This window comes from Bombus bifarius, unplaced genomic scaffold (genome assembly GCF_011952205.1).
Source record: "Bombus bifarius isolate JDL3187 unplaced genomic scaffold, Bbif_JDL3187 scf7180000008240, whole genome shotgun sequence".
NCBI lineage: Eukaryota > Metazoa > Arthropoda > Insecta > Hymenoptera > Apidae > Bombus > Bombus bifarius.
Genome location: NW_022884534.1, coordinates 298613 through 312406, shown reverse-complemented (window position 1 = coordinate 312406; position 13794 = coordinate 298613).

Here is a 13794-nt window from a genome sequence, read left to right as displayed (position 1 = left end):
ATTTCGATTGTCATATGAAGTTTATCGTAATCATTTCTATTTATCATTATTAAACACAGATAATGTTTGTTTAAAAATACTTTTACAGTATATAGCTTTTACTCGTGCGATAAATCGGAATACATAAATCTTTTTTATAAATTTAAGGCGATAATAGCAGCAGTCGGTGTATGATTTATCTAATCTACTACACTTGTTCACTTTTTATTTTAATTAATTATTTTATTCGTTTGAGATAATCTAAATTGTTATTAGATTAGATACACGTATAAGATATAATATACAAGATTTTCGTTTTAACAACATTTCAGATACTTGTAAAGTTATATGATTTCATTTAAAACACTCGAGATAAATTTGTTTGATTACAACTTCTCATAAACAGAAAAACTTTGCAAATAAACATGATTTAGCGTCTTCTACAAACAGAAATTATTAACGCAATATGAAAGCTCTTCTCCTCCTATTCTAACAAAACATTATTATTTTATCATCCAAGTTTGTAGAAATTTTATTAAAATAATCTTTAATAATCATTCTATTATTCGAGAAAATACTTCTTATTTCTTATTTATACTACGATTATGAAGATAGTAATTTTTATTGGCCCATCCTGTAAGTAAAAGTGCGAAGATCTTCTCGATTCCCAAGCGCAGGCATTAGGTCGCAAACACAGAAGAACCGTGTCCACACAGTTAGAGATTAATTCCCGGCAGATGAAAGCGCTTAGTTTCTACGAAACAAGAGGAAGATCCGACAAGAAGAGAGATGAAAGATGCTTTCTAAGGATAAGATGAGATTCAAGGGAACCGGCACATCTCAGGGTCCTCAGGGTCGCGATTCATCGCTCACGACCTTTACTTTCTCCAGTTCCCGTGCGCGTGACAACTCTTGTAGGATGAGAAGAGTGAAAAAGACGAGGAAGACAGCGGAGAAGATGAGAAGACGCCGGAAATGGTATGACTGGCCAATCATTCCCGAAACTTTAAGATGAAAATATAAAGGGAAACGACTTTCGAAACTGAAGAACAAGTTTTATCGGTCATGTTGTCACTAAGAAAACATATTAGAATGTTAAAACAGATTTAATACGATACGATCGCTCACGAAGCATTATTGTGAAGATTTCATTGGAACAAGCATCGTTGTAAACAATGACTATGCAGATATTTATGCAAGATCTGACACATCACGTTAGAATTTAAGATTCTTACATTATACTAGACATTGAAAAGTAGAATATACTTTTTATACCCAATTTAAGTATTATAAGATTATTCACTTTCTTGAGTTAATAGGGTTAATATAAGAGTTAGATAGTTCACCCCATATAAATGCCTATATGTTTATGATTGAAAGCATAGTATAAATCAGATCGTACCCATTGATGAAGAAAACGATTGATCGAGGAAGGCGAGACGTTCCACGACATTTGAGATATATCAACGCTTAATCGGTCAGTCGTGGGACATAGCGTAATGAGAAGAAAGTTTCAGCAAGAAAATGAACAAGGATTAATTGTAAGAGCTGCTCATTATGAAAAACGCTTTTTTCGATGGATCATTCGATCAGTTGACTCAATTTGATCTAATGATGATCAAAAAGTGGTGAGCAAAAATTTACACAGTTCGTTTATCAATATTCACTTTCATATGATTTTTCTACATTTAATATGATTTTTTAATATAACATGATTAATAGCACTTTGATATGATCTTTTAATACCATTTTTTCTATATATCCAAGATAATCTATGATATATTCCCCCTCATCCTTAATTTCTTTTAATTATCAACTCTTATATACAAAGTATCGTTTTCTTCTTCTTGTATTATGTATCCTTTATACCAGTAAAGAAAATATCTTCTTAGTACAATAGCAAATAAACAAAAGGAGATTTAAAAATAGATACAGCGGCAACATCATAAATAGGAATTGTATTATTGAAAGACTTATCTTTATATTTTCTCTTATGAGAAAAATAAAAGATATTTCAGGTTTTCCTTTATAGATTTTACTTCCTTAAGATTACATTCCTGGTACTTTTGAAGCGCTATAAATACATAATAGCTTTCAACTTTTCATTTCGAATAATAATTACAAGCCAAATTAAGTCCAATTTGGTATGAAAACTTTCTCCATTTATATGTTCGTTACTGTATGTAGGATACATAACTTATAAATTACGTCATTCTATAGAGGGTTGAAAAATGCCGGAAATCAATCATGAAAAGCACAACCTTCTGTTTTCCTCATTACGTCTTGACCTTAATAGCGAACGTCGCTCCTTTACTTTCTTCATCGCAGTCTCACGGTAATTTTAATTCACGATACATACTTTTTCTCGCGCACGCTTGCAGGTCTCTTGTGTGAAGATATAGGAAACCGCTTTCAAACATTCTACAGGTGGAAGCATCCCAACGTGAGGCAGATGCGAGTAAATGCAATTATCATATAATGACCGCAAGACGAGTTGGAAGAAGAGCTTCGATCAATGTGTCGTTGGTTTCCACGAACGGTGAAAGTGCCGGATCCGGTAGTGGGTGCTGTGTATATATCCTAGCAGCATACTCGAAAAGCTTCAGAAATCTTGCGTTTACGAAGAAGTCTAGATCGGGCATAAAATAGAAAGAATAAAATAGAAAGTTAGAGAATGATAAATAAAAAATGGGATTAATAGATGAGATAATAAGTGAGTTTGGAGAACATTTGGGAAGAAATGGATTTTGGAAAAATTTAAGAATAGGCAGATTTGGAATAGGTTTAGGAGAAAATCAATTTGGAAAACTTTTCAGGAAAGCAGACTAAGGAAAATGTAAAAGAAATATAAGGCCTTGATCAATACAGGGAGATTATATAAATATATAATATCCCAGATAATATGATGTGGATTTTTACTATATTTTAATTAGAATTTGATTTAGAACGTGTAATTAAAATTTTATATACTTTACGATCGGTATGACAAATCTTACCTTTTTTTACACTTGTTGTGTCAGATACATTATTAAATGTTTTACAAATAGCAAAGTAATTGCTAGCTCGTAAAATTAATGTGAAGTTGTTTGCATACTTTACTTTCTATATTTCTAAAAAAAAAGCAAGTGTTAATAAATCCAAATTCTCTTAAATGTGTTTAAATATATCTCTATTTCGAAAAAAATAATATGTGCAATTTTTGGAATTGTAATATTTCAATTATTTATACTGGAATATGTAGTTTTCTCAGTGAATCTGAGAAAGTGACGCTAGATAGAGTTACCTGCAGGTTTGTAGGAATTTCTCTCATGTTTTATGATGTCACTTTATCAGCATAATTGTTGTTTCCGCCGTAAAATCAGAGGAAACCGCTTTCTATAAAAACAAACCAAATTTAGAAAATAATATTATGCATCTTGTAAAATAATTTAAACGTTTTAAAACAATTTTTAAATTAAGAATGAAATATTATTATGTTCGATTTAGCTTACTCAAATTGATCGTATATTAATTATTAAATAAAATCAAACAATTTTCTCTTCGTTCATATGTATAAATGTATCCATGACCATTGCTGTAAATAAATAAATAAATATTAGCGACGTTGACCAAATAATCGAATTTTTAGAAATTAAAGCTTTTGATATTTTTGCATGATGAATCAATCAAGTGTCCTTGCGCTCATAATCTATTTGTAGCAAACCGAAACATCGAAAGTTGTTCATGCTTTATGTATGGCGCGGTACGAAGACATATACGATCACACATATTACCCAATAGAAAGCGAATCGTTCATACGTTGGATTTGTGGCAATTGCGATCTATCAACATTTCTATCATAGGATTAATGACCGGTTTGAAAAAATGGCAAGCATCTTATCAATAACTTAACATATAAATCTTGCGATACTGGTTTCTTCGTCAAGTCTAAAAAGAATGTTATTATGAGATGAATATGATAATGTGATAAATAATACTGATAACCAACGAAAAATAACTACAATACCTAATTTATAAACTTTTTACCGTATCTTAATTTCATTTCATATTTTTCTTGCAATAAATTGTATTTCAATAAAGCTGACATAATTTCATTCACGTACCATTCAAAACTTTCTGTCATAATTATAACAATATAATTGCTTGTGTATGCATCGAATTACAATTACATGCGGTTCTTTTGAATCTTTTCTTCGATGAAAAGAGTTCAAGTGTTTCTTTCGAAAGCTGAGCATCGGTGCCTTTTAATCATTGATCAATTTTTCGTTCGCTACGCAGAATGCGAAAAGGCGAAAAGTACGGTGTCATGATCAGCGTTTACTCGGCAAGGCCACTTTCACATGGTTTGCCGCGATGAGAACGAGCAGGTATATATTCTTCCTTTGTTCATCCTCGGATTTTTTATTCAGAGCTCTTTTTAAATTTGCTTATTCCTGTGGCGAAAGTAGGGTCTATAGATTATCGCGTTTAATACGTATCTATTGAAGATTTAAGTACAACTATAAATGTCTTCTTCTCGAATTTCTTCAATTACATAACATGAAAACCGAAAGACTATAAAAACTTCGCTTGAAAAGTCAAGTATCATAGAACTTAAGTACTTCAATATTTAGGCCTTATAAATAGATATTCCAGAACTCAGCCACAGTTAATGATTGGAAAGTTCAGGTATCTCGTCATTCGGGTATCCTAGAACTTAGATATTTTGTAATTTAAATATCTGAGATGTCTTCATATGTAGATAGAGAATTTGAGTACCTGTGTATTTAATGATTCGAAGATTCATTATATATCTTGTCATATAAGTATCCCGGAAATCAGGCATTTCAATATTTTTAAATCCAAATATGAATTGCGACGAATTTTATTCTATAAAAATTTCGCAGTTGGTGTTTGAGACTTCAGGTACCTTGAAATACCTGGAAATTTTAAATTTTTAGATGAGCTGTTGTAATAGTACACAAATATTTCATTTATAAAATGATTTGTACCCAAACGTTCAGTCCCACAGTAGAATAGACACGAAAGGACTATCGATAGGATAGTTACGTGAGCTGTACCGTAAGCGGATAACTAGTTTATTTGGTTTCGTATTGTATGTAACGTGGAATCATTTTGTAACGTGCATGAAACATACAGGTCAATGGTAATGATAGCTTACTTCGTTGCCCATTAGAAACGTAATTTCACCCAGATAACGCGCATCGCTGACCGCGAATGGAAGCAAATTTCACTTTCGAATTGGGATCAAACGCATTCTACCGCACAACCGTGTATCGTAATATAGTCGTCTTATTTACTATTTCAAGAATTATTCACTCTGGATTGTTACTTGAATAATTACATGTCCGTAAATACTAACTAAACAATAATTACGTCAATACTTGAGCTGTTGAACTACACACAATTTTTTAATAAATAGTGGCAATATGTTTAAATCGTATTGTCTGCAACCAAGATCAGTATATATATGTATAGTCTACTATATAATTCAAACTTTATTTAAAATGGACTTTGGTTTGCTAAATTTATAAACTAAACATTATCCCACACATATTCTGCATTTATCTTTCCTACTTATGCATGCTCTATCTTCATTTACTATGTATAAACTACTTTACTAATATTGCATGTTTCCATTCGTATATCTTATTTTCCGTTTCTATTTCTATAACTATTTTTATTCTTTCTTCTAGTACTTTTCTAATCTCCTTTTTTTCTTCATCTGTTCTACCTTTCTCAATCACTTTACCAAGAGCAATATTTGTTCGAACGTTTCATTATTTAATAGAAAATAATGACAGCCCAACAGTACAATTTATTATTTTCTTATTCTAATGCTAATAAATCCTTTAAAAAGGTTTTTTTGTTTGTTTTTCTATTAACATAGTACATCAACGTAATGTAAACCACATATAATTTAATTTCGACGATCAAACAGAATTTCTAGATCAGAACCGTTCTGTGACATTCAACTGAACACCCAATTAAACATCCAGATTTCACCTGCTCAGGGCACATCATTGATTACAGGAGTTGAATTTAACTTTCGAACTGAAATCGTCTCGAACGCATCGAGACACTGTGGGTCTATACGATGCAACCGCAGCTCTCTACCCGTATACGTGAATATCCCGGAAGTTTGACTCTGACAACTCGAAACATGACTGAAGCCAGACGTTATAAAAAAGTTACAAGAATATTCGTAGAAATTCCGGAAGATATCCGGATAATATCTCCGTCGGAGTTATACGTGATTATATAAGCAATCTGGTGGATTTACAATCTACGTAAATATGGGAAAAAGTTTACATCTGCTTGCATACAAATCATGCGCTGTTATGCATTATTAATAAGTTCCTTTCAGAGAAAGCGATCTTCATTTCTTCCTCGAACACATTTTTTTAAACATTACTTATTATTCATGCAAGTTGTAAGTTGGTTCTAGTTTAAGGAGATTTTGTTCAATGCTATCGGAACGATGAAATCCAATAACTATAAATAACAAAAAGAACCTGTATGAAACATATTGAATATTGCCTCAAACTTGAAAAGTTCTATTCTATTTTTTATTCTTTCCAGATTAAATGAAGGCTCAATTATTTAGTTCTACATCAATGTTTATATTATTTAATTTAATATATGAGATTAATTAAATACCTAATATATTTTTTTAGTGGTGAAAAAAGCCGCCAAAGCTAAACAATTATCAAAAAATAAATTGTTCTTATATGTGATTGAAATATCTAACAAATATTTCCCAATACTTTTTTAATATTTTCCAAATATTTATGAGATATTTTCCAATACTTTCTATGGATAATTCGATCCATTTGTATTGTACGAAAGTGCCATTAATTTCTTAAGGTGTCGGATGCATCCATGCGTACACCAGATCGAAAGCTCATGACTCCAGGCGATTGTTAATTGGTTCGATCACATTGCCGCGTTGAGACGTAAGTTTCACTTTCAACCCAGCACAGCCTGCACCGTCTTCAGATGCATCTTCAGCTCTCTACTCATTCGTTATAGCGGAAGCATGCACTCACTCGTTTACAAGTCGAAAACCGAAGGCAGGCACGCGTTGCTTTTTTTCCTTGCCTGTTTCATGCTAAAAGGATGTACCACCATTGTGACTTTCCCATCGTGGAAATTGCCTGTTCGGCTGAGAAGCAGGAAAGAAGAGGCCGAGTCACATGAGAAAGGGATAACTATCTGAACTTGGTGACCTGCAGGATACATGGGACACATTTCCTTCTTACTCAGCTGTTTCTATTTTCAGTGGCGTCGAATATTCGTAGAATTTTCTATTTTTACTCTGCAATAAAATGGAATATAATATTTGATGTTTCTTTCCTACATGTTTACTCATGTGTTCTTCTTTATTTCTGATATAGTAAGTCATGAAATATATACAATTTTCGTAATATATTATTTTCTACATAGTAAGGCGTGTATTGATTACAATCATTTACAGTCACATTTTGGTATCACGAAGTAAAATAATGGTAGATTGGAAAGCAGGTATTATTCAAGAGTTTAATGACTGCGCCAATGCCTCTTATTCTTCCACATAGCTTTACTTCCACCGCATGAAATGTCAAGGAGCAACATAGAAATTCGCTAATCGTGAACGGGAAGATTTATATCTGTCACTGGTCAATGTCTCCTATAAAACTATCCTCCGGACAATTTCAGGTTCTTCGTGATTAACGATATTAACACGAAAAACTTAAAAATACACGGAAGAAAAAAGAAAAAAGATGCAGTAAACTTTACCTTGAATCTCGAGCCATGAAGTGAAATCCTTGTTACTTAACTTCGACGCGTTCAACATATAGCACATTATTTGGCATTTTTTTCATTTCACTTGCGCTCTTAATGTATGAAGATACATGAGCGATTTAGTCGAACGTTAAGTACAAAATATTTTAATACTACTCGTGAAGGTTAATGACAGGAGAAAATTCCATGGAATCAAAGCTTATTCAAGCGTGCTTGGGTAACCGGCCGTGATCTTAATAACTCTTCCTGCTCTCTGAGAACATTCCAACGTTCATATAGCTGTTACAATATGTGAAAGTTAATCTCGACGATTAGCGCATTCTGACACTCTCCACTGTCTGACAGTTCTGACAATTACGTTTTACACCTTCCAACGCTCCTTTGTTCATCCTCGTTTTCCGATGTCATTCAGGATCTCACCAGACAAGAGAAAAATCTTCAACGCTAGTTTCCTAAAATGTCGCTGGATTTCTGTAGAGAGTGGAACATCCGGTTTCTAATTTACGCTGCACGAGGATAAAGATATCTATCGAAGTGTACGCAACTGCGTGCCAGGAAATCGAAGAGGATGAATACGTAACCCGTGGCCCGAAGAAAATCCATGCAATTCACTTTCAAACAAGGATGTGACAATGCCTAACGCTTTCTAATGAGTAGAACAGATGCTTGTATTAGACGTTTATTGTCTACAAGTGCTAACTACACGATAGCAACTCAAGTACTTATTTCAGAATTCAACTAATCGAAGATTCAGAAGAGAATACATACATGAGAACTTGTATATTGAAAATTCAGGCACGCTTAGATTTAGATGTATTTGAAAGCTCAAGTACCTACTTCAGTTACCTCGGACTTCAGACATTACAAAAATTATGTACTCGGGATTATCGATGTTGATTCAAGTATTCTTGGATTCAGATATACGTAAACTCAAGTATTTTTCGTACCAGATACATAAAAATTGATACGTCGGGAACTGAGATACTTTGGAAATTCAGATGTAGTACTAGCAACATTCATACCATATATTAATACACAAAAGTAGCGGAAAAATACATATCAAGCTTAAGGGCCCTTTGTAATCAATCAATGAGAAGTTGCGACGCTGTAAATTTTAAATACTTCCTTTCATAATTTTCTTAAGTATGTATCTTAATTCCAGGATATGGACTACGAATGATGGAACACCTTTCACTGACTTACCCACTTATTAACAGGGGCGACCCATCGTATTCCTAGAAGGCATTACGATTCGTAATGGAATGACGAGATTGATAGAAGACCAGAGTAAGGCTGTTACATCAATTGCCCGGCGGTATTTGTTACTTTCACTAAACTTCCACACGCCGGAACTGGCAGATATTCAAAGGATCTAACATTAACCGAACTATATAACGAACGACAGCATATACCAAACGTCCTAATTGAATATCAAACACAGTTTTAGTTAAGTAACACTTGTTGAACGTTCGGTGAAAAAAAATACTATGAAGTTCATCAACCGATAAAACCCTACAAAATGATTCTAAAGTTTTCCATGCAATGAGAAATAAATTTTCGCAAATAATTAAATAATATTAGTTCTGATTGAAATAAAATCTTAACAGGGATACTCCACATTGAGTTGCTTTCTAACACATTCTCGTGTCTTCACGCACAATTTTTCTTTCAAATCACGTATGCCACCGATAGTGCACGCTACTATTATACTTATCTGACAAGCGTTGAAAATGTCAGAAACATGAATGGAAAGTTCAGTATGTACTAAAGACAATACACGTGACACGAGACCTGTCAAAGATCATATTGAGCACTACATGAGATTTGGAACTTAAAACGTGATAGAACTTTTGAGTTAAACATAAATTTCTTTGTTTACTGCTAGCTCAAGATCGCAAAATATCGTTACAAATAGACTGCGGGTTTTTACGTAAATTCATATTTTAGAGAGTATAGTAATCACAAAAGTAGAAAAAATAGCAAAATGGAAAGTTGTTTTACCTATCGAATATTATAAAAAGCACTGTATTTTATATATGTTCATATATTTATATATTTTATATATTTTTTCATATTATGTAATGTGCAATTATGTACTGTACAGTTTTGTATTTTCTAATTCCCTATATTATTCGCGTGGACACTTTAATTGGTGAAAATCATGGCGAAGCATTAATTGTTAATGGATGGCGGGTAACAAGGATTAGGTAACGCGATAATGTTTGTTTATATGGACATGCGAACGTGCGTAAACGAGCGTACGTGTATATGACCATGTAGTATGAAATCACCACGGACACCTTTCACTCCCGAGAAATTACATGGACAAAAAATCAAAGACAAATGAAAGATTTTCGAAGTAAAGAGACATAATTATATCTTGAAGACTAACGATACTGTAATCATTTAATTTTACCGACAGAAAAAAGTTAGGATGGTGTACGAAATATTAGAACGTGTTCTTAGACGACTACACGTGTTCTTGTAGGTAGAGTAACATTCTGATAGAGCAACTTTTATATCTCTGCTTTTTAGAGACGAATTATTTCTTTAGAAGTTCTATTTTCTTCACTTTCTTAAAAACTAAACATTTTTAAGAATTCTTTGAATAATTAGTAATGAAATTCACTATAATTTTTATTTTTTAAGAGAATTCATATGTCCTTTTCCACCGCTAATAGAAAGCAAATACATTGTGGAATCAGAAGAGACTATAAGCTCGAAAGATATCGTGCATAAAATAGGAAGGATAAACATTTATCTTGTATATCTGCTTGCTCGTTTCCTCGATTATTGCCAACTATTTGATATAGAGATGCAGTAAATAACATGAAGAAATCACCAGCGAAGAAATTTGTGTAAAGATTTAAATCTATTATCCATTACTTCAACGAAAGTGGCGGGAACATCTTTTCGAGTAAACTGTTGCACAGACAAAATAGGATAAAGTATCACGCAATGCAAAACGTATTCTGTCCTAAATGAAACGAATATCATAAATACTTACATTGCTCCTTATCATAAAGAGCAATTTTCTAACAATGTGAGTTTTAAAAGAAGAAGACGGGTATTTACATCTTTTTTCTTTCATAAAGTTTATATCACTTCTCCATACTGAAAATAAGTAACGTAAATATTAATATTATTCTTAATTGCAGATTAATCTGTTAATCATATGGTACCAATTCTTTTATCTTTCGTGAATAAAACTTTTCTTTCTAACTCTCAAAGAAGAAAATAAGAGGAAGACCTAGTTCTACTTCTGATAAGAACTAAACTAAGACACCGTTTCCGGGAACGTGAAGCAATCGTTTGTTTTTCGTAAACCTTTTTACCGGAGCACGTAACCCAAATATCGAAGAAGAGACATTTCGAGGAGCGAGACTACCTCGAGGGACGAGACGTTTAGAAAGCAAGCCGTAGGTATTTGCCCATAAGTCGACCATCTGGAGTGCAAATACAAATTTCTAAAATATTTCGATCCTCTATTTACCGTCGCGCCTTAGGAAACGTCTCAAACGTCCTTTTTTTACTTCCACCCACGCGCCAAATGATGGATGACAGATTTCATATCTTCTTCTCCGTTTCACAGTCCTATATATCCTTACTATGATATATATGTGCATACATCAATATTTGCCATTGCTAACTCTCCTTCTAAAAAATAGGAAATTAATTAGCGAAACTTTACCAGATAACAGCCAATGAGTATTTATTCCGCGCCGGGCTCTTAAGTTGTGACACGCAATGATAAACATATGAAGAACTGAAAGTTAGAACTTAATAAGAAATTCTAAGAATGACGGCTGTTAGCTTTGAACGTTTCAGGTTGGGCCTTTTTCTCAGGGTCAAAAGAAAATGTTAGTATCAAGCGGAAACTAATATCGCAGACGCGGAGGAATGGTGAAACGTCGGTCTGGATTGTTCTCGCGTACAGGTTTGAAAATCTGGAGCAACCGCGCGACCAAATGATTTACGAACCGGAATAGTTGGAACATATCCTAGCAGTTTCGTTTGCTTTCAAGTGTTTGGCTTCGTAGAATAAAGAATTCACTTTCATCCTGCGAATACGTGTACCTGTCGTTGCGTATTTCGCGCGAAATTAGACAGTTATCACTTCCAGCTTGGCTCGCAAACCCAGTGGTGTAGTACAACATATTAACACGCGAAATAACTTTGGAATACGTTGGATGGAATCGATATCCACTTCAAGTCACTAATACCTAGGTTAAGTAAAATAAAGACTTCATTGTCTAATTAGAGATATCTACTTTATGACATTTCTTATTATTTATTATCATTTACTTATTCTTACCATATTTCAGATTTTGCATCAAAGTGATGATCAAAGTGCGTCAGCTGAAAATGGAACCAAAGTAAAAGAAATTATCATTAAAGTGAAAGAAATATTTTTATATCATTTTTATTGAGTATGCTTTCTCATAACTTATTTCGTTTCCTAACTTCATCGTCCACTATTGTTTCTCTGACAGCCTCATTTGTGCCATTATTCTTTTAAATTACATATATTCCATTAAATTTGGAATGTTGACATATATTTCGTGATTACTAATGGTTAAGATCTCAAAGAGGTAACAGGAGTCGTATCTTTTGCATTGTAATATTTTTTCCCACTTTAGCGTGAACTTTCACTGATGCAGGCGTCTGTGATTATGAGCTTTTCAAATAAAACGCAACGCCACCATAATCCGTGTCCGTTGTTTCGTTTCAGACAATTAAATCTTGCGAAAGTATGTAACATATAGGAATGTGAGTCCCTCTTCCAAGGAGCAAAATTGTGTTGTACATAAAATTGTATATCTTGGACATATTTCAATCAATGATCTTGAGACGAGATATTAGATTAAATAAGTAATCACTATATTTCTGTTTGTCTCGTGACTGTTGAATAACTGAACGGGTAGTAAAATTGCGTAAACGGAATCTCATTTGGAAGTTGATCTACCCAAACCGTGTGCGTAATTAATGAAACAGAACGCATTAGAAATCATTAATGAATAAGGACGCATCAGGAAATTTATTTTCACTCGATGTAAAGGCGAAACCATGATTGTGCCTAGCAGCAACAATTAGTTCCGCGATTTTCTATACGACACTTTTATGAATACGTACTTTTCCTTATTAAAAGAAATTACGGATTAAGGAATATAAGTAGAGATTCTATAATTTATGATACAAATTTCTATTTCTATATTTCTATTATTCGCAACACCTTTTTCTTCAGCTCTTAAAAATCCAATTCCTTTTAGTCTTTTACAGGTGGAGAAACTTTTTCTTACTTTAATGTATGCTCCTCAATCACTGAATCAAGTGGCAAAATTTGATGTGACGTCGATCGTACGCCTTCCGGCGCTTATCAACGATGACAGGATATGTGAAAGGAAAAACGATGCTGGTCCAGCCGTGGGGCCTTTCAGAAGAGAAACCAGCAGTGGATGTGAAACGGTTGGATGTCCCGAAATCGGTCCGATCATACAAAGGGAAAAAATTTACATGAAATACGAAGTGGCGCCGATCGATCTCTTTTTGCCACCACTTTTCCCTTCTCAGGTAATCTGGAACACCAGGTATAACCTTGCTACATAACCTTGCTTACCCGTGAACTTCGCCTTCGCTGGACAGAGCCGCGTAAATACCAAGAGAACGAAATCGTCAGGCTCGCCCGACCGGATCGCGTTCCCGATCACTTTCTCCGGAACGATAGCCCATCGTGGTATAGTATAAAGTAAGATCGCCAGTCTGCTCGTGGGAGGTGGACTCCGGCAAGGAAGAAGGAGAGCGAACGTAGCGATGGGATTAAGTCCCTTCTGAGCTATACAAATTATTTTATGGATGTTTTTTGTTAGCGTTACTATGAAATATGGAATAGGATACTAATTATAGAATATACAATATCAATTATGAGGAGCAGAGGATAGGTAGAACAGATTTTGTAGTGAAATCAATTGTGGAGATTCCTTTTGAATTCTGTGAATAGTTATATGAGTAAAATACATATCATGTACAGTA